This window comes from Elephantulus edwardii, unplaced genomic scaffold (genome assembly GCF_000299155.1).
Source record: "Elephantulus edwardii isolate Elephantulus edwardi_28Jun2011 unplaced genomic scaffold, EleEdw1.0 scaffold00197, whole genome shotgun sequence".
NCBI lineage: Eukaryota > Metazoa > Chordata > Mammalia > Macroscelidea > Macroscelididae > Elephantulus > Elephantulus edwardii.
In genome coordinates this window covers 3,265,904-3,291,913 of record NW_006399947.1, presented here as the reverse complement: position 1 = coordinate 3,291,913, position 26,010 = coordinate 3,265,904, and the positions used below count along the sequence as shown (strand labels likewise).

The 26,010-nt window shown below is 40.3% G+C and overlaps 1 protein-coding gene across 1 annotated transcript in view; it reads left to right on the top strand.

Moving 5' to 3' along the window:
* ATP10B (ATPase, class V, type 10B) overlaps window positions 1-26,010 on the top strand; it is a 175,774-nt gene that overhangs the window by 33,050 nt on the left and 116,714 nt on the right. The gene's annotated exons all lie outside the window — the stretch shown is intronic.

Below are 26,010 nucleotides of genomic sequence, written 5' to 3'. Positions count from 1 at the left end.
TCCCATTGCAATATTTCTTTTAATTTCCTGGCTGCTGGTGTCAAGAGTGTTGATTGTGGAGCCAAGCAGACTAAAGCTGTGAACAATTTCAATCTTTTAAACCATCCATCCTGATGCTACCAATTGGTCCAGTGGTAAGAATCTTTGTTTTCTTGACATTGAGCCTCAGTCCATATTGAAGGCCGCAGTCCTTGACCCTCTGCAGCAAGCACTTCAGGTCCTCCTCAGTTTCAGCAAGCAGGGTTGTGTCATCTGCATATCTCAGATTGTTGATAGATCTTTCACCGATCTTGACCACACATTTCTCCTCATAGAGCCCAGTCTCCGGCACGATCTGTTCTGCATACAGGTTGAAAAGGTATGGAGGCAGAACACATTCCTGGCATATGCCCTTCCCAATTTTGAACCATGCAATGTTTCCTTGCTCTGTTCTGACAACTGCCTCTTGGTCCAAGTATAAGTTTCGCATTAGTACGATCAAGTGTTCTGGGATTCCCATTCTTCTCAGGGTCAGCCACAGTTTGTTGTGGTCCACACAGTCAAGCGGAGGCCCAAAGCTGCGTGCAACTCAGTCAGTAGCGGGAAGCCTAGAAGGGAAGAAGGCAGGCAAAAGACAAGACACCTCAGCAGAGTTAAAACCCCCCGCCCAAACAGGTAAAGTGGAGGCCCAAAACTGCACACAACTTCTACACACCAGTTCCACAGGACACATCATCTCCATTTGGGACACATTACCACTAAACTTAGGAGACTCTGGTCACAGCATAGGAAACTGTTAGCAGCTGATGAATCTGGAATCACAGAGACCAAGGAAGCTTTAGATATAAGCTGTCAGTTTAAGGTCTTGACAATGGGAGATAGGTGATGAAGGGAGTGGATAGAAGTGGAGGAGTATCTTGATGGATGGTGGAGCAAAGAAGTAAGTGGGTCAGGGCACTTGAGGCAAGGGCAGGGACAACGCCAAAACTAATGGTTAATTTCACATTAAGGGATATATTTCCACCTTTTCTATAAAAGATCTGAACATTCAGATTGACATACACTAGGAAGAAGGATTGGCCATCCACTTCCAAAACAGCAAGCCTCTGAAAACCCTATGTACAACAGAACACACATAGAATGACAGAAAGGGCAACTGTATGGAAATACAAAGGAAGAGGAACAGTTGTAAGCAGACACTAGTGATTGGAACATGGAATGTGAGAACCATGACTGTGGGAAAATTAGATATTGTTAAGGAGGAAATGGAACGCATAAATATTGACATACTATGCATTGGTGAGATAAGATGGACTGGCATGAGACATTTTTAATCAAGATGATCATATGATATACTACTCCGGACATGAAAAGGTGAGGGGAAATGGAGTTGCTTTCAAAGTTAGAAAAGCCATTTCTAGATCCGTCTTGAAGTACAATATTGTGAGTGACAGGATAATATCCATACACATACAAGGAAGTCCAGTGAATACCACTATCATTCAGATATATGCACCAACAACCAGAGCCAAGGAAGAGGAAATAGAAGATTTCTATCAACTTCTACAGTCGGAGAATAAGTAACAGGAGGCAAGAGTAAACAGAAGCACAGACTGTTCCCCACACACCCAGAGAAGAAGAAATTTTAGCTGACCTTTGGTACCTTGTCCCTCCCTTATGTCCTTTGTATGAAAATCAAACACACACACACACACACACATCCCTTTCGTGGCTGTCACATTGAAACCAACTTAAAACTGACCTTCCGTAGATGTTTAGGAGGCTGTAAACCACATCAGAAGAGATTGCCCATCTTTTCCTGGTAAAGCTGCAGTAGAGTCAAACTGCTAGAAGTGTGTAGCCTTTGGCTAGTTAACGCCCTGAAACTACACTACCAGAGCAACTCTTAACAGGAAGAGCTTCTGAATACGGACACAATTAGTTTCTGCTAACTCTATAAAACGGCATTTTCCAAAATGGGTTGCACAAGCCTGAGAGTTCTAAGAAAAGTAGACCTTGAGAGGTCAAATCAGATCAGAAGACAGCAAATCACAAATTTTCAAATATGTGTGCTGCTAAACTTCTCGGATATGTTAATGAGCCCATGCACATTTGAATTTCAAGAGAAGAGAGGTAACAGGCATAAGCATGCAGTACTTTTAAACATTTAACTTGTTATCCTCAGTTTACCTGCTGCCAGCAAATTGACCTCACTTCAATTTATGGTTAGCCCATATATTTCATGTGTGGATGAAATGGATTAACACAGTGACTATGACACTGGAGTCAAGGGGTCTGAGATGGTGAGGTTGGCTCAAAATAGAGCAAGATTCAGAGCCGTTGTTCATAGAGTCCTACTCGACTCGATGGCGTATAAGAACAATATGCATGTCAAAGTAGAACTGTGCTCTGTAAGGTTTTCAGTAGCTGGTGTTTGGGAAGTAAATTGTCAAACCTTCCTTTTGAGGTACCTCGAGGTAGACTTGAATGACCAAGTGGGTGTTTACACCACCCAGTGATTTGATATTTAACCACAAAAAACTTTTGTTCCAAGAAGCATATGCCAGGACAAGTGTAGAAGTCAATGGACATACCAACACTTTGGGATTTGCTAAAGTGTATAACCAGAGTTTAGGATCTATACTAATTGCATAGAAAGCTTTAAAATTTAATACACTCAATCCCCACATCATAATCACGGAATTATTATTTACCAAGATGGAGTAGGTACTTCTTCTTATTGTTGTTATGTGCCTAATAGCAACTCCATGTACAACAGTTCTGAAGCCTGCCAAGTCCTAAGCCAGTTTCACTGACTCTGATACACCTACCCCCATTGCTCTGTATCAATCTATCTCATCAAGGGTCTTCCTCTCTTAAACCGTCCCTCCACGCTTCCGAGCACAACATCCTTTTCCAAGGATTGGTTGCTCCTGGCCACATGCCCAAAGTATGTGAGGTGGAGCTTCAAAATTCTAGCCTCCCAGGATAGACTTGGTTTCACCATCTCCAAAACAGACCTATTTGTTTTCTTGGCAGTCCCTGGTATGTGCCAGACTCATCTCCAGTACCACAATTCAAAGGCACCAGTTCTTCTTCTGCCATCCTTAGGTACTGAGGCATGTATATTTTTAAAATGCTGCCCCAGATGATGTTAATGTGAATGTGGCCCTATTCCCACCATCTTGAGAACTTGTTACAAAGGAAGGAAGGAAGGAAGGAAGGAAGGAAGGAAGGAAGGAAGGAAGGAAGGAAGGAAGGAAGGAAGGAAGGAAAGAACCATTGATGAACACTTCCAAAGAACATTTATTTTAACTGTAATAAAAACAGATCTACCATCTATAAGCTTCTTTCTATGTGCCAGGTTTTTTACATCTCATTTCACCCCCTCTTACCTGCCCTGAGAGATTGGCATTATTAGCCCTATTTTACAAATGAGAACTCTGAGGCACAGACAAATCTTGCCAATAAACCCATAGGAGATTTTGAACAACAAATCAAGTTTGTTTGGAAGTTCAAAACCTCAAACACTATGTAGTAGTGATTTCCATTAGTGTGATACCCTCCAAATACCTTTTTCCTCTAAGATCTTCATCCTTCCAAAAGGACTTTTTCTAATCTCAGAGATTTCACACAAACACTCGAAGCCCATTTCCATCTTGTGGATGATAGGAGATTATTCTGTCAATACAATGTCAATAAGACATTTACTAGCCTAACTCTCCTGGTTCAGCACTTTTTAAAGACTGAGCTTGACAAATTCTTATCCCAAGAGATAGTTCTTTGGAAACATGATTAAATCACTCAGGAAGCCCGTGTCTAGCAGACTCTCATATAAGTATTATTAACATAAAGTTCTTCTCAAGTCAACTAGATGCCGTCAAGTCAACTAGCACTCATAACATACCTGAAAATTGTCCCTGTCCTACCCCTCATCACCTTCTCTGCCAGCCTCAAGCAGTCTCTGAAAACAACTGTAGTCTGCAGCCCTGTTAGCATTTATAACCTTGGACTTGCCAAACTCTTTAAACGTCAGAATCCCTTTTTAGCACAAATAATTTGTAGCATGCCATCTACCATGCTATTCCATTTGGGGCACGTTAGCCTGGATTGCATTCTCCAAATTGCTAAAAACCTATTGTCTATGATTTTCTTAATCACCTGCTATGCACAGGATAGGGTAGGTTTTAGAAAAGTTGTTCATAGGTTTGCTGTAACTCGTATTTGATTTAATGGCCACCTAACAATAGCAACAACAATGCTTCAGAGTGCTGGCCAATGAATAAGGATAACAGAAGAAGAAACAATGCCTTTGAGTTGTGGTGATGGAGAAGAGCATTGAATAGCTCGTTGACTGCCAAAACAACAAACATGTATGTCTTGAGAAAAGTACAGCCAGAGTGATCACTGGAAGGTAAAGATGGTGATGCTTTATCTCAGATTGTGGACATGTAGCTAGGAGAAGCTATTCCTTGGAAAAGGATGTGATGCTTGGGAAGATGGAGGGTCAGCAAAGGAGATGAAGACCCTCAACAAGATAAATTGACACAGTGGCTTCAGCAATGGGCTCTCGTGTGTCAGAGATGATGAGGATGGCACAGGATAGGACAGGGTTCAGGCCAGCTGTTCATAGCATTGCTATGAGTCATACTCAACACGATGGCAGCTAACAACAACCTGGATTGCAGTATCCACCTGCTCACTACACATGAGGAGTGACAGAGATGTTACATTCCTCATGGTTTAGGAAATTTTTTCCTTTCTTGCCTATGTTCAAATGAGATTATAAGCATAAATATTTTCTTAATAACATTTATTTTAATTGTTATTTTAATGAAAGTTTACAGAAGAGTTGTTGTTGTTGTTATGTGCCGTCAAGTTGTTTGCGACTCATAGCAACCCTATGTACAACAGCCCTAAACCCTGCTCTATCCTGTGCCAATCGCATTGCCTCTGACACACCCATCCCAATTACCCCAGTCACTGAATCAATCCACCTCATAGAGGGCCTTCCCCTCCTGCGCTGTCCCTCTACCCTATCAAGCATGATGTCCCTCTCCAAGGACCTGTCTCTCCTTACAACATGTCCAAAGTATGTCAGATGAAGCCCCAGAATCCTTGCCTCCAAGGAGTAGCCTGGTTCAACCCTCTCTAGGATTGATCTGTTTGTTTTCTTAGCAGTCCATGGTGCATTCAATACTCTTCTCCAGCACCACAGCTCAAAGGCGTCAATTCTCCTTTCCATTTATTCATTGTTGCACACTTTCCCCCTTCTCTCCCTTAACCCTCCTCCAATTCACTTTGTTTTTCTAATATTCATTCACTGTTGCTCAGTTACCTCACTTCCCCACCTCCCCAGTCATCTTTGTAATGTACTTTTTATTCTGGGCTCCTGTTATACATATAATACCTATTTAAATATTCCTTTTAAACAGTTCTTTCATTCATCTGTTCCAATGCAATGTTCATCATCAATCCACTTTTATCCTATTCTCCTTCGATACCCTCATGTCAGACCTACTTTATAACTACTAAGGGACTCATATCTAAAATTTATATATTACACCAGTACCTCAACAAGAAAAAGGTAAACAGCTCAATCACAAAATGGGCACAGGATATGAACAAACAAGTCACCAAAGAAGACATTCAGATAGCAAACAAACACATGAAGAAATGTTTAAAATCCCTAGTTATTAGAAAGATGCAAATCAAAACAACTATGAGATATCATCTCACCCCAACAACAAAGCAAAGTTCAACAGAGCAGAAAACAATAAATGCTGGAGAGGTTGTGGAGAGATTGGAACTCTTACTCACTGCTGGTGGGAGTGTAAAATGGTGTAACCACTATGGAAGGTGGTTTGGCACTTTCTCAAAAACTTGGAAATAGAAATACCATTTGGCCCAGCAATTCCATTATTGGGAATATACCCTAAAGAAACCATAACCACCATCCAAACTGAAATGTGCATGCCCATGTTTATTGCTATGTTATTTATGATAGCAAACAGATGGAAACAACCCAAGTGACATCAACAAATGAATGGACAGAAAAAAACTATGTTATATTCATATAATGGAATACTATTCAGCACTGAAAGCATAGATATCTTTAAAGGATATTTCTCCTGTCAAGGAATTTCTGGATGGTACAAACAAGTAATACTTCAGTTACCAAACTAAAAGTTGAAATCTACCCAGAAGTTCCTCAGGAGAAAAGCCTGGCAACCTACTTCCAAAAAACTTAGCCACTGAAAACTCTATGGAGCCCAGGTCTGTGGTGATACACAGAGGGTCCCATATTCGGCTCATTAACAACTGGAATACTGGTTATTCCTCTCAAACTGTATAATATTTTAAAGATTTCCCAAGAGTTAGTTTTAAAAGCTTTGCCTCAAAATTCAACTTGCACTTTATCCCTGCCTTGGAAATGTTAATTGCATCTTGATAAACCATCTCTGAATTCACAAAAATCTCCTCCTGTTTTTGAAATGTTGTATTTTTTGTTTGTCTTTTGTTTGTTTGCTTGTTTTTTTTGTTGTTGTTGTTTTTTTTTTAAATATTCCTATGTCTTATTCCTGGGGAAAGAAGAAAGAGGGAAGGGGAAGGTCTAACCAGAAGAGAAGAATATTTTCTTACAGAATTAAAATGTGTTTTTTTTTCTCTTTGGTAACATTCAAACACCTGAACCATCTTATTTAAAAAGATCTCCCAGTTGTGCCCTAAGGATTTAGTATTTGAAAATGAATAACGCCATTTGTTTTAGTAAATGTAGTTACCAAAGCCAAAAAATCTCCATTAGTATTTCAAATAAAACAGCTTCCTGATTATCTACTTTGCAAATTATTGAAACCAAAATCCTACCAAAAAGCTTGCCAAAATATATTAGCACCAACGGGGGCCTTGTAATGCAAGTGAGAGCCCTAAGCCAGTAGCTTCTGCTTCACCTGAGAGCTGGTCAGAAAGGCATGCTCTCTGCCCCTACCCCACACCTATGGAACCAGTACCTGCCTCCTTACCCTACTCCCCAGGCAATGCATGTGCACATTAACGTTTAAAAAGCACTGGCCTTAGGCTTCACTGGTGAATGTAATAGTTGTGTATATCTGCTATTGTGGTTGTTTGTGTTGTTGTTATGTGCTGGAGAGTCACTTGCAACTCATAGTGACCCTATGTAGAGCAGCTCTGAACCCTGCTCTGTCCTGTGTGTCTCTGACACACCTACCCGCCCCCCATTACCCCAGTCACTGAATCACTATCTGCTATTCCCTATCTTAAAACTTCTGCACTCCATCTCCCTTTTAGCTATCTTGCCCTCCACTGATGGTTAATGCTTTTAAGCCATTTGCTCAATTAGGAACAAACTGGGTGATGTAGAAAAAGTATGCTGTGCTAGCACTTTTAGAGACAGGAACACTCTGAGGATGAGTGAGATAGTCAGTTGTTAGGACTTAAATCGTGGCCCCCTCACACATCCAATATAATTCTAAACCTGAACCTCTGTGTCAATGGTTATGATCCCCTTGGTGAATGGGTTCTTTGTTTTGTTGATGAGATGGTATCTTGAGTCAATCTTGTTTTAGATATAAAAGAGATAAAATGCAATTTAACAAGATGGTATGGGGTAAAATAGACATCAAGACTCATGGAGATAAATATTCAATGAACCAAGAAGCAGAAACTGGGGGAAAAAAAGTATTTTTTCCAAGGTCAACAAAGAAAGGAAATCGTCCCCTAATGGAAGTACTCTGAATTTGGATTTCTAGCCTCCCAAACTGTAAGAAAATGTATGTCTTCTTATTAAAGCCAGCCATCTACATGTATTTCTGTTACAGCGACACTTACGCATAAAGGTAATTATGACAGCAGCCATTTAAGAAGTCTAAGTAAGTAGCACAACAGTTAAGTTGTTGTTGTTGTTGTTGTTGTTGTTGTTGTTGCATACTAGCGAGTCGTAAGTGACCCATAGCTGATCCAACAACCAGTTTTCAAAGGCCGTTAGTCACAAAGGAAGAGATTGTTCAATCTTCTTTCATGGAGCAGCTGGTGGATTCAAACCATGTGCATTGGAGATTGCAGCAGGGCTTCCTACCTCTACTCAACCGCTAACGGGAAAGTGGGAGGTGGAAATCACTTGGTGTCTGTGTGGGACAAAGACCCAGAGATCTGCTTCTGTAACGATTAAGTGGCATATATCTATATATATGTATTCATGTGGAACAATCAATTTATGAACAGCTTTTTTAAACTATATCCTCACCTACTTCCTTCAGTAAATTATTTTGAAGCAAACCAACATTGCATTTTTATCTGTAAATATTTCATTGTATCATGTATATTTGAAACCTTCAGTTCTTTTTAAAAATATACAACTATAACTTTTATCAAACATCTTTCATTTTTCTAGGGTTACAGTAATAAATTATCACAAAATTGGTGGTGGGTTAAGTGATGTCCCAATGGACCAGGAAAGCAAAACTAAAGCCCATGGCCCAAAATGCAGAAAACATAGGCAATACTCACAGTCTGGAGGGAAGGATTGCTGTAATGGTTTCAGAGAACAGAGAATTACCTTCTGGTCCTGAGAGCTAATTACCTGTTTACTGGATTTTTTTTCTTATTTTGTTCCCTTTATATCTTTATAACCTCCAATTTATTCCACTTGTGATTGAAATGCATACCTTGTGCCTCTTTCACCTTTAGATTTTAGAAAAAGATAATTTCTATTCTAAAGTCACAGATGATGAGAAATTTTGCTCTAGGATACAATTTGGATTTGGAGTTAAAGAATTTGAAGATGATATGACATGGCCAGGGTATGAACTGGAAGGAGGGGCAGGGAGGCGGGAACCAAAAGGTGAAAAGTCAAGAATTGCCTGGTGTCCCAAAAAATATGTATCAACTTGATTGGACCATCATTCTCAATGTTTGGCAATGGTATCAGTGTGATATGATCTAATATGATCAGTTAATCAGTTATAAAATGATTAGGGTGGAATCCAATGCACTCCCTAGGTCACAGTCCTAATACAATGTAAGGAGGTCCTTGGGATGTGACCTATAATCACCTTATCTTAAAAGAGACAAAATGAAAAAGAAAAGAGTAGAGAAGGGGTGACCTTAACACCAAGAAAGAAGAGTTAGGAGGAGAGGACATACTTTCTGACTAGGGATTCACCTCTGAGAATTTTTTCTCATTGGCATCAAGTCAAAATTTACTCACAGATGACCCTCTAATAGATTCTTGGAGGTTGTAAGTCACACAAGAATAAATCAGTTGCTTTTCAGCAGCAGGTCTGGGGAAGGGGTGGCCGGCACCATGTCTGGCCACGAAGGTGGTAAGAAGAAGCCCCTGGAACAGCCCAAGAAGCAGACCAAGGAGATGGACGAGGAAGATAAGGCTTTCAAGCAGAAACAAAAAGAAGACCAAAAGAAACTTGAGGAACTAAAAGCGAAGGTCGTGGGCAAAGGTCCTCTGGCCACGGGTGGAATTAAGAAATCTGGCAAAAAATAAGACTGAGGCAATGATGAACCTTACTTCTGTTCTTTTTTAAAACATCTGGATTCTAATATCTTTTACCACCTGTAGTTAAAATGAAGTGTTGTTTTGGACCCTGTTGTACATTTAAGAAGAAACTTTGTGAAACAGTGAAGAAGAAACCTTATGATGATCCATCTCCAGCTCTCATTCAGCCATTCCGATCTTAGCTGTGCAGTCAAAGTAAATGATCCTGTCAGAATCTTCATTCTTCATTATGCCCAGAATTCTGTACTACCTGGAATTAAACCAACTCATTTGAAATAGAAAAAAAAAAAGAATAAATCAGTTGCCTGTCTTTCTCACAGTCTTTGATGTATTTAAACCACCAGAGAGGTATTGTCTTTGAATTAGTACCACAACTTCTCAGGATTGTGCCACCAGAGCACTTAGACTCATGGAAGATGGACACCAAAACACATGGAGATCTCCATGGAATGCTGGGCTCTCAGGCTGAAGGATGGAGAACTTCCCCTGCAGCCAACAGACAGAGAAAGTCTTCTCCTCGAAATGAAGTCATAATACCTAGAAATATCAGTAATAATTATTTGATATCAAATTTTAAGCTGGTATCAAATTTGTTTGAATCAGGATCAAAATAAAGTCAAATATTCAAATTCATTTCATAAATCCCTTGTGTTCTATAGGATCTCTCTTCAGCGCTCTTTTTTTCTTGAATATCGTTGTTGTTGTTTTTAGGGGTTGTGGAATCATACTTAGTTGAATTTGCTGTATAAACTAGGTTGTCCTGTAAAATTTCCCACCATCTGGATTTTGCTGATCACATTGTCTCCCTGTGGCTCTGTAAATTGGTGGCTGGATCTAGTACCTAAATCAGATTCAATTTGGATTTAGTATTTACATGTTTGTATCCAAGTTTTATATCCTAAGAAATAAAGTGTTTTGCAATCCAGTCAGGAAATAAGGAGACACATTGTCCTGGGGGGGAAAAATCTGCATTTAGGGACCTCTCAAAATTATTGAGGAATAATTATGTCAGTTTGAAGATTAAGGTGCATCTAATTCAGTTGATATCTGAACAATGAATAAGGATGACAGAAAAATAATTGATGCCTTTGAGCTATGGTGTTGGAGAAGAGCACTGAACATCCAACGGACAGTCAAGAGACAAACAAGATATGTCTTAGAGAGGGCACGGCCAGTGTTCTTTGGAGGCAGGAATAAGGCTTTACCTCAAATACTTTGGGTATGTTACTAGGAGAGGGTACTCCTTAAATAAAGACATGATGCTGGAAAGGGTGGAAGGGCGGTGAAGGAGAAGAAGACCCTCAACTAGGTAGATTGACACAGTGACCGCTGCAATGGGCTCTTGTGAGTCAGGAAGTGTAAGGATGGCGCAGGATAGATAGAACAGGGTTCAGATCTTTTATTCATAAGGCTGCTGAGTTGTACTCGACTTAATGGTACCTAACAGCAACAATCCTGAAAGCATGCAGTTTTAATCCACCAGCCGCTCTGTGGGAGAAGAATGGTCAGGCTCCTCCTGTGCAATTAACTGCCTCTGAAAACCCGCCAGAGGGTCAGCTACGGGTTGGTTCTGACTCTATGGTGCACAACAACGATAACAACAACTGTCTTGAGTGATGATTGGAATGCTGTGCTCCTCCAGGCCTAGAAGCTAAGCACTAATGAAGGCGATACAGACATCCCATGGACTTCTGCAATAACAGATATGTCTTGGAGAAAGTGCAACCAGAGTGCCCCTTAGAGGTGAGAATCGCAAAGATTCATCTTGCATACTTTCAGTACGTTGTTAGGAGAGGTCAGTACTTGCAAAAGGACATCATGCTTGGAAAGGTGGAGGATTAGTAAAAAAAGGAAGACCTTCAAGGAGGTAGACACGGTGACTGTAACATTGGGGTCAAGTCATTCCGAGACAATTAGAGTGGCAAAGAATAGAGCCATGTTCAGGTCTATTGTCTATGGTCGCTATTAGTCTTCATAGCACCTCACTCAATGGCACCTAACAACAAGTATCTTAAAGAACATTATTCTGGTTTTCTTTTTCAGTCTTAACAGTCACTGATGACTACTGCTTCTTGTTGTTGTTGTTGTTAAGTGCCATCGAGTCGCAGGCGACTCATAGCGACCCTATGAAGGAGAGTCCTTGATGCTTGGGTGCCTTTCATCCTCTCTCCAGGTTCATAGTGTTTCTGGAGGCAAGCTATTATGGAAGTGGATGCCACTCCTCCTTCCACGCTTGTTTAATCGGGGAGCTCCACCCCACTCTCTGTCCAGCATTGGGTAGCCAACCATTAACGCATTTGACACATCAGTGTCACAGAGATGACTATTGCTTAGATCTATTTAATTGATGTATTTTTTAAATGGTGATATTTTAATGTATTTATAAAGACGGGACTGACATCGGGGTTGAGGGGAGACTGAAAAAGATGAGATAAATAATGTATAGTGCATTGAAACAGATGAGGGAGAGAAGTATTATTGTCATGACAGGAGTCCAGATGAAGGCTGCAAACTGGAGTGGACCTGGGGGGAGAGATTGCATAACAATAAAAGAATTTTTCTTTTACTTTTCAAAGAAAAGAGGAAACTAGGGGAAGGGGCGGGCAGGGAGAAAAGTGAAACAATGAATGAATGGAAATCCAAAGTCTCTGTAAATTTTCATTAAAATTAATAATAAAAGAAATTTTAAAAAGGTGAACTGGGGAAGGGAGAGAGAGAGGAGTTAAAATGTGCAACAATGAATTAATGAAAATCTAACTTTTCTGTAAACTTTCATTAAAGTAAAAATTTTATTTAAAAAAAAATACATTTCCCCAACAAATATTTATTTCTCTGAAATGTCATATATGTAGAAAATAGAGGATAAGTGCTTGATTTTTGTTTTGAGCTTATTTTATTTTTTTAGGTCTTTGATTAACTATCAGTATGAACTCAGATATTTAAATCTCTTTCATCTGTTTCAATTCAATGTAGTCATTGTCTTTATTGAATATTCCACCTTTAGTCACTAGGAACTACAAACTGGCTTGAGAATGACCTTATTAGTCTTTGATACAGCTAGTTCTTTTCAATGGAAAATAATATCTAGAAACCACAACAAATAATGTGCAAGGTGTATCTACTGCTTTTGAGTTAATCATCACTTCTATGGCATTAAAACAGAACTAGACTTTTTTAAAAATTAGACATTTCTGGAGTCATGCTGATATTTCAATTCAAAATCAGAGGGTTTTACTTAACTTCTATAACATTAAATATGTAAATCCTTTTCCCACATCAGAAAAAGTCCTTAACCAATATATTACACAACTCCATTTTCTTATGTAACACTCACAGTGACCTTTTAAGGGTAACAAAGAGAGAATTAGGAACACTTTAGCAATAGGGAAACAATTTTAGAGAACTTGAACCTTGTCAAAAATCACCCAGCTAATGCAGTGTTAGTGGCATTGAGTCAGAATTATAATTAGTTCTGAACTGCCTGATGATTTCACTAAAGTAATTTTAGTGCCCTGGGTGATTCAAATGCCAAAGCACTTGACTCCTAGCCAAAAAGTTGATGGTTCTAACACACCCAGAGGTAACATGGAAGATAGAACTGGATATCTACCTTCCAAAGGATGACAGCCTTGAAAAGCCCATAGAGCAGTTCTTCTCTGAATGTATGACAATGAAATGAGATAGACTAAACTCAGTGGCAACTACCATGATAATTCAGAAATCCCTTTCTATTTTTTTTAATCTTACTCAGATCATCATTTTCATATCCATGAAAATGATAAAACTATGTATGTTTTAGATCTCCTATGCTATTAACTGCCTTTGAAAACCTGCCAAATGGCCAGCTGTGGGTCAGTTCCAACTCAGTGGTACACAACAACAACATACATGTTTCAGGGTCTGTTGTTGTTAGATACCATTGAGTGAAGTACAACTCATAGCAATTCTACAGACTTGAACTCTGTCTTATCTTGCCCCACCTCATCATCTCTGATACACTTAAGCCCAAGGCTGCAGTCAAGGTATCAGCCTCTCTCATTGACGGTCTTCCTTTTTTTGCTGACCTTCCACCTTTCCAAGCATGATATATTTTTCAAAGGAATAGCCTCTCCTAGTAACATGTCCCCAAGTAGGAGAGATGAAGTTTTGCTATCTTTACCTCCAACGAGGACTCTGGCTGCACCTTTTCCAAGACATACCTGTTTGTTCTTGTGGTATTCCAAACATGGGACATTCATAATTTTCTCTAATACCACAACTTAAAGGTATCAATTATACATTCAAAATAATTTGAATATTTGAAGAAATTCTATTTTTTAAAAACTTATTTTAATATTTATGCCCTCTGTTTTCTTTTTCACACACACACACACACACACACACACTTTCCTCTTTCCCAGTATTTAAAATGTCTTTCCCATTTTCATCCCCTTAAGGCTTTAGAGGGAACCCCTTCTGAATTATATCATTGACCTAAAATGTTAACTAGTAGTGAAAATTGAAATATTTCTTGTTATTACCTCCATGTCCTATACCAATTTATATTTTAATAGTGATCTTCTCTGTTTTAACAACTAGTATAAAATTATGGATATTGCAAGCCACGAGGGGAAATAGTTGATGCATCAAATTAGAGTGAGAATCTAGGATATGGATTCATCATAGCTGTCTGCTGCATGTAATGGAGACTCAGTTCAAAGTAGCCTGAGCAAAAAAGAGAACTTACTGGAATGAGATAGAGTGAATAGGGCTTGAAGGTCCATGTGAAAGTAGGGAATCAAAAGCCATCAGTATTATCTCCCTTGCTTTGCAGTGTTTCCATATTTGGCTTTAATTTCTCATATCAGCTTTCTTCACATGGAAGGAAGCACAATACCAATAGCATCTGAGCTTATAGTTTCACTACAAGAGAGATTGGAACATTTCCTCATAGAAGCTCATGTGTGAAGTGGTTGGATTATGGGAGATGGGTTATCTTGTTTTGGTTGAGGGTCAGGTGTGGACCGTTTGGTTGTTGTTTATTTTGTTCACAATCGTGTGTGAATTCATTGAACTTGCTGTATAGCACTGGTCTGTCAATTTGCTGTACAGAGGTAACCTGGGGTTGCTGTGATGTTAAAACACTGTGCCTCTGGTGTATGAAATGCCATAATGGCTACCCATGGTGGACAATGTTTGGTGGAGATCCCAGTTTAAGAACAGGCTTAGAAGCAGGAGTGGCATCCACTTCCTAATGCCTCTGAAAATTCTATGAACTTAGAGAAATGACTATAGTTAATAGGATAGGGTTTATGTCATTTGTTCATAGGGTGACTATGAGTTGTACTGGACTCAATGGCACTTAACAACAGTTGGAGGAAAAAAAAAATCAGGGCAAGAGGCTGATTGGCTTAACTGATGTCATGAGCCCATTCTCAGACCAATCAACTCTGATTGTGAGGTGAAGAGAGAGCAAATTTGTGTCTAGTATTTTCACTTTAATTTGTTGGTTGAAATGAGGTAAATACTAATCCTCCAAAACCATCTGTGAGGCAGGCATATTCTAAGCAGCAGAGCAAGACTCACTACACCTAATATAAATATATTCACTCTATCTAATATATATATATATTCACTATATCTGATATCATTCTGGAGCTCTGATGGTCTATGGTAAGGAGCTACACTGGCAACCTGAAGGCATGGGATTCGAATCACCAAAGATGGGCAGTTTCCTTCTACTGCCTCTGAAAATCCTCTAGAAGGTCAGCTACGAGTTGGTTACAACTTGATAGTACATAATATAACAAATACAATCAGGCCACATATGGCTAAATTCGGCATGGAATTTAGATAACAAAACTAACCCTGTTGAGTCAATTCTGACTCATGCCATCCTCATGTTGAGCTATGTTCCATAAGGGTTTAAATGTCTAATTTCTTGGAATTAGATCCTCAGGAAGCTCTGTGTGGACTTTAGCAGCCAGCATTTCAGTCTGCACAACCTATACTTCTATACAAACCATCCTTGAGGAAGTTAGTCGCTAGTAAGTCATTGCTGTCAAATTGGAACTGACTCACAGCTGACCCTCAAGCAGGATTGCATAAACTGTAAATAGCATAGGAGAAAATTGTCCACCTCTTTCCTGTGGAGCAGGCCTAGTGGATTCAAACCACCAAAGAGGCATGCCTCCGGGTTGTCGGAGCCACTCTCTATACTCTGCACCACCAGAGCTCTCTACCTTAAGGAAAGTTGCCTGACTTATCTTGTCTCTCTCCTCAAGGCCTTAATGCTATTCTCAATTCCCAGAAAGCCTGTTTCAGCATGCCCATTCTCTGTCTAGGTATTGTACTTTCTTCTTTCCTTTTCACTCATGCAGAGTTTTCTTTGGTGACTTCCAACTATTGCAGCTACTACATTTTATTATTATTGTTATTGTTATGTTCTATCAAGTTGCATGCAACTCACAGATACCCTATGTACAATAACTTTGAACCTTGCTCTATCTTGAGCCAATTTAATTGTCTCTGACACACCTACCTCCATTACCCATGTCACTGAGTCAATCCATCTCATCCAGAGTTGTCCCTTCACCCTTCCAAGCATGATATCTCTCTCCAAGGACTGGTTCCTCCTGGCAATGGATCCAAAGTGTGTCTGATGAAGCTTCAGAATCCTTGCCTCCATGGAGCAGACTGGGTTTAACCTCTCCAGGACAAACCTGTTTGTTCTCATAGCAGTCCTTGGTATATTCAATATTCTTCTCCAGCAACACAACTCAAAGGCATAGATTCTTTTTCTATCATCCTTAGTAATTATCCAGTTTTCTGGTGCATAGCAAGTTGCATAGACAATGGCCTGGATCAGGTGCACCTTAGTTTCTAGACTGACACTGTTGCTCTTCAGTACTCTGGAGAGGTCCCCGAGACCAGAAAAATGTTCAATAAATTCTTCCAATAGCCAGTTACTCTATGTGTATGGGTTTTGTTTATCAGCAAATGTAGCATCTGATAATTGTCTTTTCTTAAAATAGCTGTGCATAGAGGTTTTTCAGACTAGAATTCATATCTTTTTCTTTGCAATCCCTTTTCTCAAAAACATAGAATGCTGTTTATTGGGTCTTAATGCCATCTTCTTAGTTATCAGTAGCAAGAAAAGACTGTACAAAAATGATTTGTCTATGTAGCAGTCCCTTGAAGACATCACTTAAATCTCATAGCAGCTGTCCTCATTTCAATCTTCATACCATTCATGCATTCACTCATTCCCCAAACATGTCTTCTATGTGTCAACTGCTGGACGTCCAGAAATAAAGGAGAGGGATATTAACTGAAACTCTATGTTTAAACAAAGAATTACACAAACAACTATTACACAAATAATCATTCCTCCCTTTTCGGGTATTGACTTTTTGACTTGCCATGTCAAACCCATGCCTTATAAATTGTCAAATGTCATAGCAAGATTTCAAGATTAAATTTTGTATCAGCCATGAATAAGAGACAGATATTTGTCCACTTGGAAAAAAGGAAAAACCTTTTATAGGAATTTCTAGATAAAGTCTGCTTTATCTAGCCCTCCAGCTCAATCAAGCTGATTTTTTGTTTGATTTTGGCTTCATTTAGTGGTTTGTTGTGGGGTTTTTAAAATTACTTTTTTTAATGGCAAATCAGTGAAGGGAAGAAGGGAGAGCCAGGGTTATTGACTATGCAGACAGTTTTCTCATCCAGAGCCAAAGAGGGAAGCAACTGCCAGTCACCCTGCAGCAGGTTATCTTGAAAATAGCTCAGACCAGGAAGCAGGAAGGTTATCAAGTGCTGGGAACTTTCATTACTTTGCAGACAGGGTTCACAGAAATCAGATGATCAGCGCATTTGTATGCCAGGAAGAAAAACTCAATCACCAAGCTCAGCAGCTGGGGCGTGAAGAACGTTAGTTTTCAACACTTTCTCAGGCTAGTAAACAAAGCGCAATGCACATACACAAAATAACAGAAAGTAAAGCATTCTATAGCATTCTTTCAAGGTTGTGAGGTACCAGCCATGTACATATCCCATGGCAAGCCTGGACTGAGTGTCCTGTAACTCCTCGTGCTCAACACAGCTGTGCATGAAACTCAAAAGTTCAAACTCATTGTTTTCTACCCAGTTCCAAGTAATTGTGACCTTCCATGAAGTTGCTGATGCTGTAAATCTTAAAGGGAAGATACCATCCTGTGTTCTGCATAGCAGCTAGTGAATTCAATCTACTGAAGATATACAGACTGTTGGTTTGCAGCACGTGCTACAGACCACCCACATTGCACACTAGCACACCATAGTGACATCTGCTGCTGCTGCTGCTGCTCCTGCTGTCACCTCCCTCATCCCTGGAGTAAATGATGTTGTAGTTGTTGTTAAGTGCCATCGAGTCGCAGGCGACTCATAGTGACCCTATGAAGGAGTCTTCGATGCTTGGGTGCCTTTCATCCTCTCTCCAGGTTCATAGGGTTTCCGGAGGCAATCCGTGGCCCCCGGGCCTTTCATTGTTTTTGTTCAGACATTCCTCTAGGTCGTATAGCCCTGGTGTACAAGTTGCCGTCCCACGGTCACTTGTGGTTGCTGTGAGGCTGAACACTGTGACACGGATGTGTCAAATGTGTTAATAGTGGGCTACCCAATGCGGACAGAGAGTGGGGTGGAGCTCCCTGATTAAAACAAGCTTGGAAGGAGGAGTGGAGTAAATGATAGAGGTTAGTATTCAATCAATCCTGTATTCTACATTTGAAGAGTTTAGCTGATTTCTCTTTGTTCAATTGATAGAATTTTTGTGAATAATATTGTCTAATGATTATAAGATAGAGAAAAGGGAGGTTTCTGAGTGGTCTAAAACATAGTTATTGTCCTCAAAGAACTCCAGTTGTTATTGTTGTCATGTGCCATCAATCGCCTGTGAGTCATAGTGACTCTATGTACAATAGCCCTAAGCCCTGCTCTATTCTGTGCCAATCTTACTGTCTCTGACACACCTATCCCCATTACCCCAGTCACTGTATCAATCCATTTCATCGAGGATCTTCCTTTCTTGTGCTATCCCTCTACCCTCCCAAGTATGATGTCCCTCTCCAAGGACTGGTTCTTCTTTGCAACATGTCCAAAGTATGTCACACAAAGATTCAAAATCCTTGCCTCCAAGGAGCAGCCAGGTTTCATCCTTTCTTGGATGAACCTGTTTGTTTTCTTAGCAGTCCATGTTGTATTCAATACTCTTCTCCAGCACCACAGCTCAAAGGCATCAATTCCCCTTCTATCCTCCCTAGTCATTGTCCAGCTTTCTGATGCTTAGCAAGTAATTGTGAAGATTATGGCCTGGATCAGGCGCACCTTAGTCTCCAGACTGACATCGTTGTTCTTCAGTACTTCGGAGAGTTCTCTGACAACAGACTTTCCCAATGCAATTTGTATTTTAATTTCCTGGCAGCTGGTACCAAGAGTGTTGATTGTGGAGCCAAGCAAACTAAAGCTGTTAACAATCTCAATCTCTTCACCATCTATCATGATGCTGTCAACCAGCCCAGTGGTGAGAATCTTTGTTTTCTTGATGTGGAGCTTCAATCCATATTGAAGACTGCAGTCTTTGACCTTATATTAGCTGCATTGAATCAGCTCCTGGTTCTTGTAAGCGCTGTGCACAAGAGAATAAAAATCTAGTGTCCTAATGACTGATTGTGAATTAGCCTATTGTAACCCACAGTGCTAGTGCTTTGACTGCTTTTCAGAAGTAGATCACTAGGCTTTATTCTTCTTTCAGTCTGGAGGCTTTGCTGATATCTGTTCCTCATCATGGCCATGGACACTTTCACTTACTGATGATTAGTATTTATCCTTGAGGTACATTGGCCAGGACTCAAAGTCTGAGTTGTCACAGGAAAATGAGAATTTTAATACTGAATCACCAAAGCCCTCAAGAACATACAACTAAGGATTTTTGTTGTGTTTGGGGTATTTTGGTTGGTTTTGTTTTTTTTTTTTCTGGGGGGAAGTGTTTTACATAGAAATAGTTTGAGGTGATAAAAGTATTTTTGTTGTTGTTCTCACCGTTTAAACCTTCCTCCCTGAAAGCAGTCTTCTCAGTGTCTGTTCTTTGAGGAAATACATTTAAACAAAAACTATTATGCTTTTGATTATTTTTAAAATTAATTTGTCACTTATTAATCACAAGACTGTCAACAGAAATGGGGGAAATAGTGGTAAATGTGAGAGAGATTTCTCTTTGCTCTGTCTGCAGACAACATTTTGGGGCATGTTGGGATTTGTGGACAAGCTGTGATAGTTTAATCTATCAGTTAGGAATTACGGGCTTACATAACTCGCTTGGTTAGTAAAATCTTAAGATATTAGAAATTTCAAGTGAATAGTAAGAATATAAAAAATTGCTTGAATTTCTGGAGGCACTCCCGAGGACTATTACCCTAAGTCCCCTCTCAATTTACACTGAAGCCGCTCTCGGAGGCCACCTTCCAATGAAATAACAGACTGGCCTATAAAATAAACAACAATACTTTTGAGGAATGCGCTTCTCAGAACTATCGACTAGTTGTGCTTCTCAGAACTATCAACTAGTGGCAGCATTTATCCTAAAGCAAAGAAAGAAGTAAGTAGAGAAGGGTAGGGAAACTGGATGGATGGAAATGGGGAAGCTGGAATAGAAATGAGGCAAGCACTAAGGTATTGCAGAGATTGCAACCAATGACATAGCAAAACCCATGCAAGAATTATTAAAGGGAAAACTCAATTGCTATGTAAGCTTTCATCTAAAGTACAAAAACTCTTCAACAATAACAAAAAGGCAAAGGAAGGAATCGTTTCATTTAAAAGAAGGAAGGAATGTCTGAGAGGGACAGAAATTCAGGGGATTAGCAATATGGAAATCTTGGGAAGAAAACACGAGTAGTGCCTATGAGAGCTATTTGTGGCCAGATAGCATTAGACACTTACATCAAGAAAAGAGCAGGTGCAACTTCCAGAACGAGACCAATCTGGGTTCTAATGAGCTGTCTAACCTTAGAAAAGTTTCCTGGTGTCTAGAACTCTACCACCAAAGACTGAAGAAGAGTTGGTCATTTTAATTAAGGCAATGATGAAGACTCTTGAACATACCAGAAGAACAAAAAAATCTGTCTTGACCACAGGACAGCCAGAATGCTCTTCAGAAGCAAGAGTGCCAAAATTTCATCTCACTTACTTTGGACGTGTTATCAGGAGGGATCTGCAGAAGCACATCATGCTGGATAAAGTAGAGGGGGAGTGAAAATAGAAGACTCTTAACAAGATAGATTGTGATAGTGACTGACTCCAGCAGTGTGCCAACAATCATGAAGATGGCACAGGATAAAGCAGTGCTGTCTTCTGTCCCGCATGAGGTCACTATGAGTCACAACCAATTCACGGCAATTATACTTTGCAAAGAACTGTCCTTGTTTGTTAAGGGTCCTGAGTAAAGAGTTCAGTGTGGTCTTTAGATCACAGGGTCACTGTGTTCTTTAGGGATCTGTTGGCCAGCAATAGAAACAAGTCTGGTTAACAGAAGTAAAACAAAATTATAACAAGACTATGGGGGAAGAAGAGGAGGAAGTTCATAATACAGTTTTATGAAATAGAATGTAAATGTAAAGATCTAGGCTGAGAAAGGGCAAGAATCAGGAAACTTTAGTGTAGAGAAGTCCTGTAGGAATCACTTGATAATTTCCTCTCTATTTTTCCTACATTGAGTCATTTCACAAGACAATAAAACAGGCCTAGAAACAGTCTCCCAAAAGGAAATTAAAAGCTTGTTTTGAAAGGAGAGTGAAATGGAAGGTGAGTGACCAGAAAATCACCATCCACTACAAACAATTTCAAAAGATCATTAGCACACTCCCTTAAGAGGATAGTATTTGAGAAACTTGGAAATGTAAAACTTGAAAACAAGACAATAGCTTGTGTTAGTTATGGAAACAATTTCCAGCCTGATTACTTCCCCCTGGATTTCCCAACAGCTCTGAGAGGTGCCAGGCTCCCTGTATCTGGGCCACATGTCAGTGAGTTATTATTACACAGATAGTTGACCTACAGTCCTTAGCCTTCAAAGGAACGGGCATGACTCATCTGAGCTCCCTGGGAGCCTTGAGATTTTATGGCTGCGATGTTTGATCAGTGTGGTGTCAGTAACCCTTACCTTTCCCCGATTCTCTCCTACCTATTTTTCTCATGGTCTCCACCTCTTGACTTTTCAACAAAGTGCTCCAATGTCTGAAAGAATGTATAAGAGCCTAACCTGGATTGTGTTAGAAATCAAGGATTGTGACTACCATTTTTATTCCTCTCCTCTTTGTGAAGGGAGGGAGGCAGACAGCTGCCCCAAGGTCAGTGCAAGAACAAAAGGAAGGCAGGCACAGGGAAAAGACACTGTGGCAGGAAGAAGACCGCTGGGAGTTCCAAGTGAAGGAGGAAGGAGGAAGAAACTCCACCAGGGCAAGGACCCCACCCCGCCCTTTCAGTCTGGATGAAATAGACCACAGGACTCGCTCACGGCAGCAGGGTCATCAACTCTCAGGGCCACTGCCTTTCACCTCCAAAATGAGCTTGGCCAGAAACACCCTGCAATGAGCCGAATGGCGTGTATCGAGTGAGGTGCGTGGTCTAGTCAGGGACACGAAAGCAGCTGACAAATTACAGTATGATTTGTCATCATCTAAGAGCTTGGCAAGTGTTTGTCCCTGAAAGAATCGATACCTGCAGAGAAAAGGACCATATATTTAGAAACTCCTGGATGGGTAATTTATTTCAAGTGAGCTGAGAGTTTATTTATGTTGATGCCTCCACAGATTCAATGGACAGTATATTTACACGAAGCAAGAAAATGCTATCATTTCTTCAAATCAATTTCCTCCTTTGAACAGCTGTACTTTGAAGATCTGTCAGAATAAACTTTAGCAGAGATAAACTTTATCAAAGATAAGCTTATGTCCTTGTGCCAATCTACTGCCCAGAAAACTTTCCAGTTCCATATTTAGCACTGTTGTTGTTGTTGACTGCCAGGGAGTCGGGCACAATTAGAAGCCTTTCTATAACTGTCGTCATTTCTCAAAGTTCATAGAGTTTCCAGAGGCATGATGTTTAGGAAGTGGATGCCACTTTTGTATATCATGCTATACAACTCAAACCTTTCAACATGGATTTTATCTCCTGAGGAGCAAAAGAGATGAAGAAGGCAAGCAATGTTGGTCATATTCTAAAGTGGAAGAAACTGAGCCTCAAAAAGCGGAACATAAGGTTCGTTACTGTGGAGTAGAGTTCTAAAACAGTATCTCTTCACCTGCAGCTGTGTGGCTGTATACAAATGACCCAAGAAGAGCTTGTGCAACTGAAATACCTATAGAAAACAGAGGTAGACTCATTGCCATCCAGTTGGAATCAACTCATAGCTGAGCCTGTTGAGGCTCTAAATTGCTTGGGAGGAGATTGTCCACTGTTCAGTGGCAGAGCAGCTGGTGGATTCAAACCACCAGAGAGGTGCCCCTCTGGAAAGAGCACAACTCCCTATGGATTGTGCTACCAGAGCATACTGAGGATGTGTCTAAAGTACCTGGCTACAAGAATGTTCACCCAGAGGCAGTGTCCTATGCAAGGAATGAAGAGTCAAACTTGGATTCAAGTTCAGCCCTAGTATATCCAGGAGCCTCCTACACATCTAAGCCTCAGTTTTCCCATCTCTATAAGCTCAACATCAAGAAAACAAACATTGTCACCACTGGGTCAATTAGCAGCATCATGATAGATGGTGAAAAGATTGAGATTATCAACAGCTTCAGCTTGGTTGGCTCCACAAACAACACTCTTGGTACCAGCACCCAGGAAATCACATTTGATGTGATGAATTGCATTAGGAAAATCTGACAAAGATCTCTCCAGAATACTGAAGAGCAACAATGTCAGTCTAGAAACTAAGGTGTACCTGATCCAGGCCATGGTTTTTGCAAGTACTTGTTATGCATCAGAAAGCTGGACAATGTATAAAGATGATAAAAGAAAAAAGCAATGCCTTTGTGCTGTGGTGCTGGAAAAGAGTATTGAATATACCACTGAATGCTAAGAGAATAAATAGATCTGTCCTGGAGAGAGTGAAACCAGCCTGTTCCTTGGAGGCAAGGATTTTGAAGCTTTCTTCTGACATATTTTTGAGCATGTCGCAAGGAGAGGCCAGTCTTACGAGAAGGACATCAAGCTTTGAAGGGTGGAGGGACTGAGCAGGAGAGCAAGACCTTGGATGAGATGGATTGAGTCAGTGATTGGGGTATTTTAAGGTAATTAAGGTGGGCCAGAGACAATGAAATTGGCTCAAGATAGAGCAGAGTTCAGAGCTGTTGTACAGAGAGGGTCACTAGGGGCTGCAAGTGACCCAATGCCACATAACAACAACAAGGAGTCCTGGTTGCATAGTGGTCAAGGGTTTCAGCCACTTACCAAAAGACCAGGAGTTTGAACCCAACAGTTGCTCCAAGAGAAACAGATAGGACAGTCCACTTCCATAACAATATATAGCCTTGGAAATACTATTTGGAGTTCTAGTTTGTCCTATAGGATTGTTATGGACAGTGGTGGGCTTTGCTTGGAAAGAGATCATATGTTCCTGCATCATAGAGACTAATCATAAAGTTCCCACATCACAGAGAGGGAGCTCTGGTGGCCTAGTGGTAAGAGGCTGCACTGCAATCCCAAAGTCACACAGTTCAAACCCACCAGCTGTTTCTCAGCAGAAGGATGGGCAATCTCCTTTCATGAGATTAACTGCCTCTGAAAACCTGATAGATGGTCAGCTGTGGTTTGGCTCTGACTCAACACTCAATGTTATAGAATAACAACAACAATAACATAGAGGGCTGGTGGTTTATTGGCAAAGAATTGCACTGCTCACCCAAAGGTATGAGATCTGAATCCGCCAGTTACTCCACAGGAGAAAGATGAGCAATCTCCTCTCAGGTGAATTACTGTCTCTGAAAGCCTCCAACTACGTGTCAATTCTGACTTGATGGTGCATACAACAACATCGTAGAGTGAGCTCTAGTAGCCTAGAGGACAGGGAGTCGCCTTCTCAATGAAAAGGCAGGCAGTTCAGATCCACCAACTGTTCCACAGGAGAATGATGGGCAATCTCCTCCAGTGTGATTTTTCAGTTTCTTAAAACTACTGGAAGCTCAGCTATATATCAGTTCTGACTCTACAGCAATGAGAGGAAAAGACAGACATTATAATTAGAAGCTTTGGGGGGGGGGGGAATGTACGTATATAACTCAAGTAAAGCACTCATCAGAGTGTCTAAAAGGAGTAAAAGTTCAGTAAATACTAGGGTTTTTTTTATTAGCTATCCCTTTCCCAACAAATTTTATGGGTAATGCAAAACAGTGTTTTGTTGCTAATAATGGTTAGAAGATCAAGTCCACACAGAGGTGTTTCTAAAGAAAGACCAGGCAATGTATTTCCAAAAATTCAGCCACAGAAAAGCCGATGGAGCACAGCTCTACTCTCACACACATGGAGATACCAAGGGTTACAGTTGTCTCCATGGCAACTGTTTTTCTTTCCTAGAATTTTTACAATAGTAACACAAATTCAAATACTGTAAATATTCAATAGTGAAGTGAAATGTGGTACATTCATGCAATCACTTTCCATTCAAACATTAGTTAAGGTGTAGAAAATTTTAATGACTTTAAATATGCAAGCCACATGAACACTAAATTGTATATTTAAAATACATAAGTGTTTATATGTGTGTGCGCATGCATGCATGTGTCTCACTTGCTCATTGACATCAAGTAGGAAGCAACTCATAGCTGGTTCTTCAGTGGGTTTCAGAGACAGTAAATTATAAAGGGGAAGACTGCCCATCTTCATCCCATGGAACAGCTGATGGATTCAAACTGCCAGCCTTTGTGTTGGCAACACAACTCCCTGCCCAATAGGTCACCAAAGATCCTGAGTACATGTTGATCTTTTTTTAAAAAGGAAAGTCTGGAAGTATTACATGCATAAGGATATTAACAGCAACTAACTATAGGAAGCTCTGATGGCATCATGGTAAGGAGTTGCACTGCCAGCCCAAAGGGAGGTAGTTCGTATCCACCAGATCCTCTGCAGGAGAATGATCGGCAAGCTCTCATTTGATTTACAGTCTCTGAGAGCCCATTGGAGAGTCAGGACTGGACAATACATAACAATAGCAATATCTTTAGAAAGGGAGCTCTGGTTGCCTGATCAACAGGAAATTGTCAGCCCAAAGACAGGTGGTTCAAATCCATCAGCGGTTCTGTGGCAGAAAGATGAGCAGTCTCCTCCAGTGTGATTTATAGCCTCTGATAATCTGCTGAGAGATCAACTATGATTCTGACTGGACGACAATGAGTTGGGTTTTGATCTCTAGGCAGCCAGGTTTATAATTATTCTCTGTGCTACTCAAAGTGGTTAAATATAAATATATAAAATAGGATTATTGGCAGAAGTGA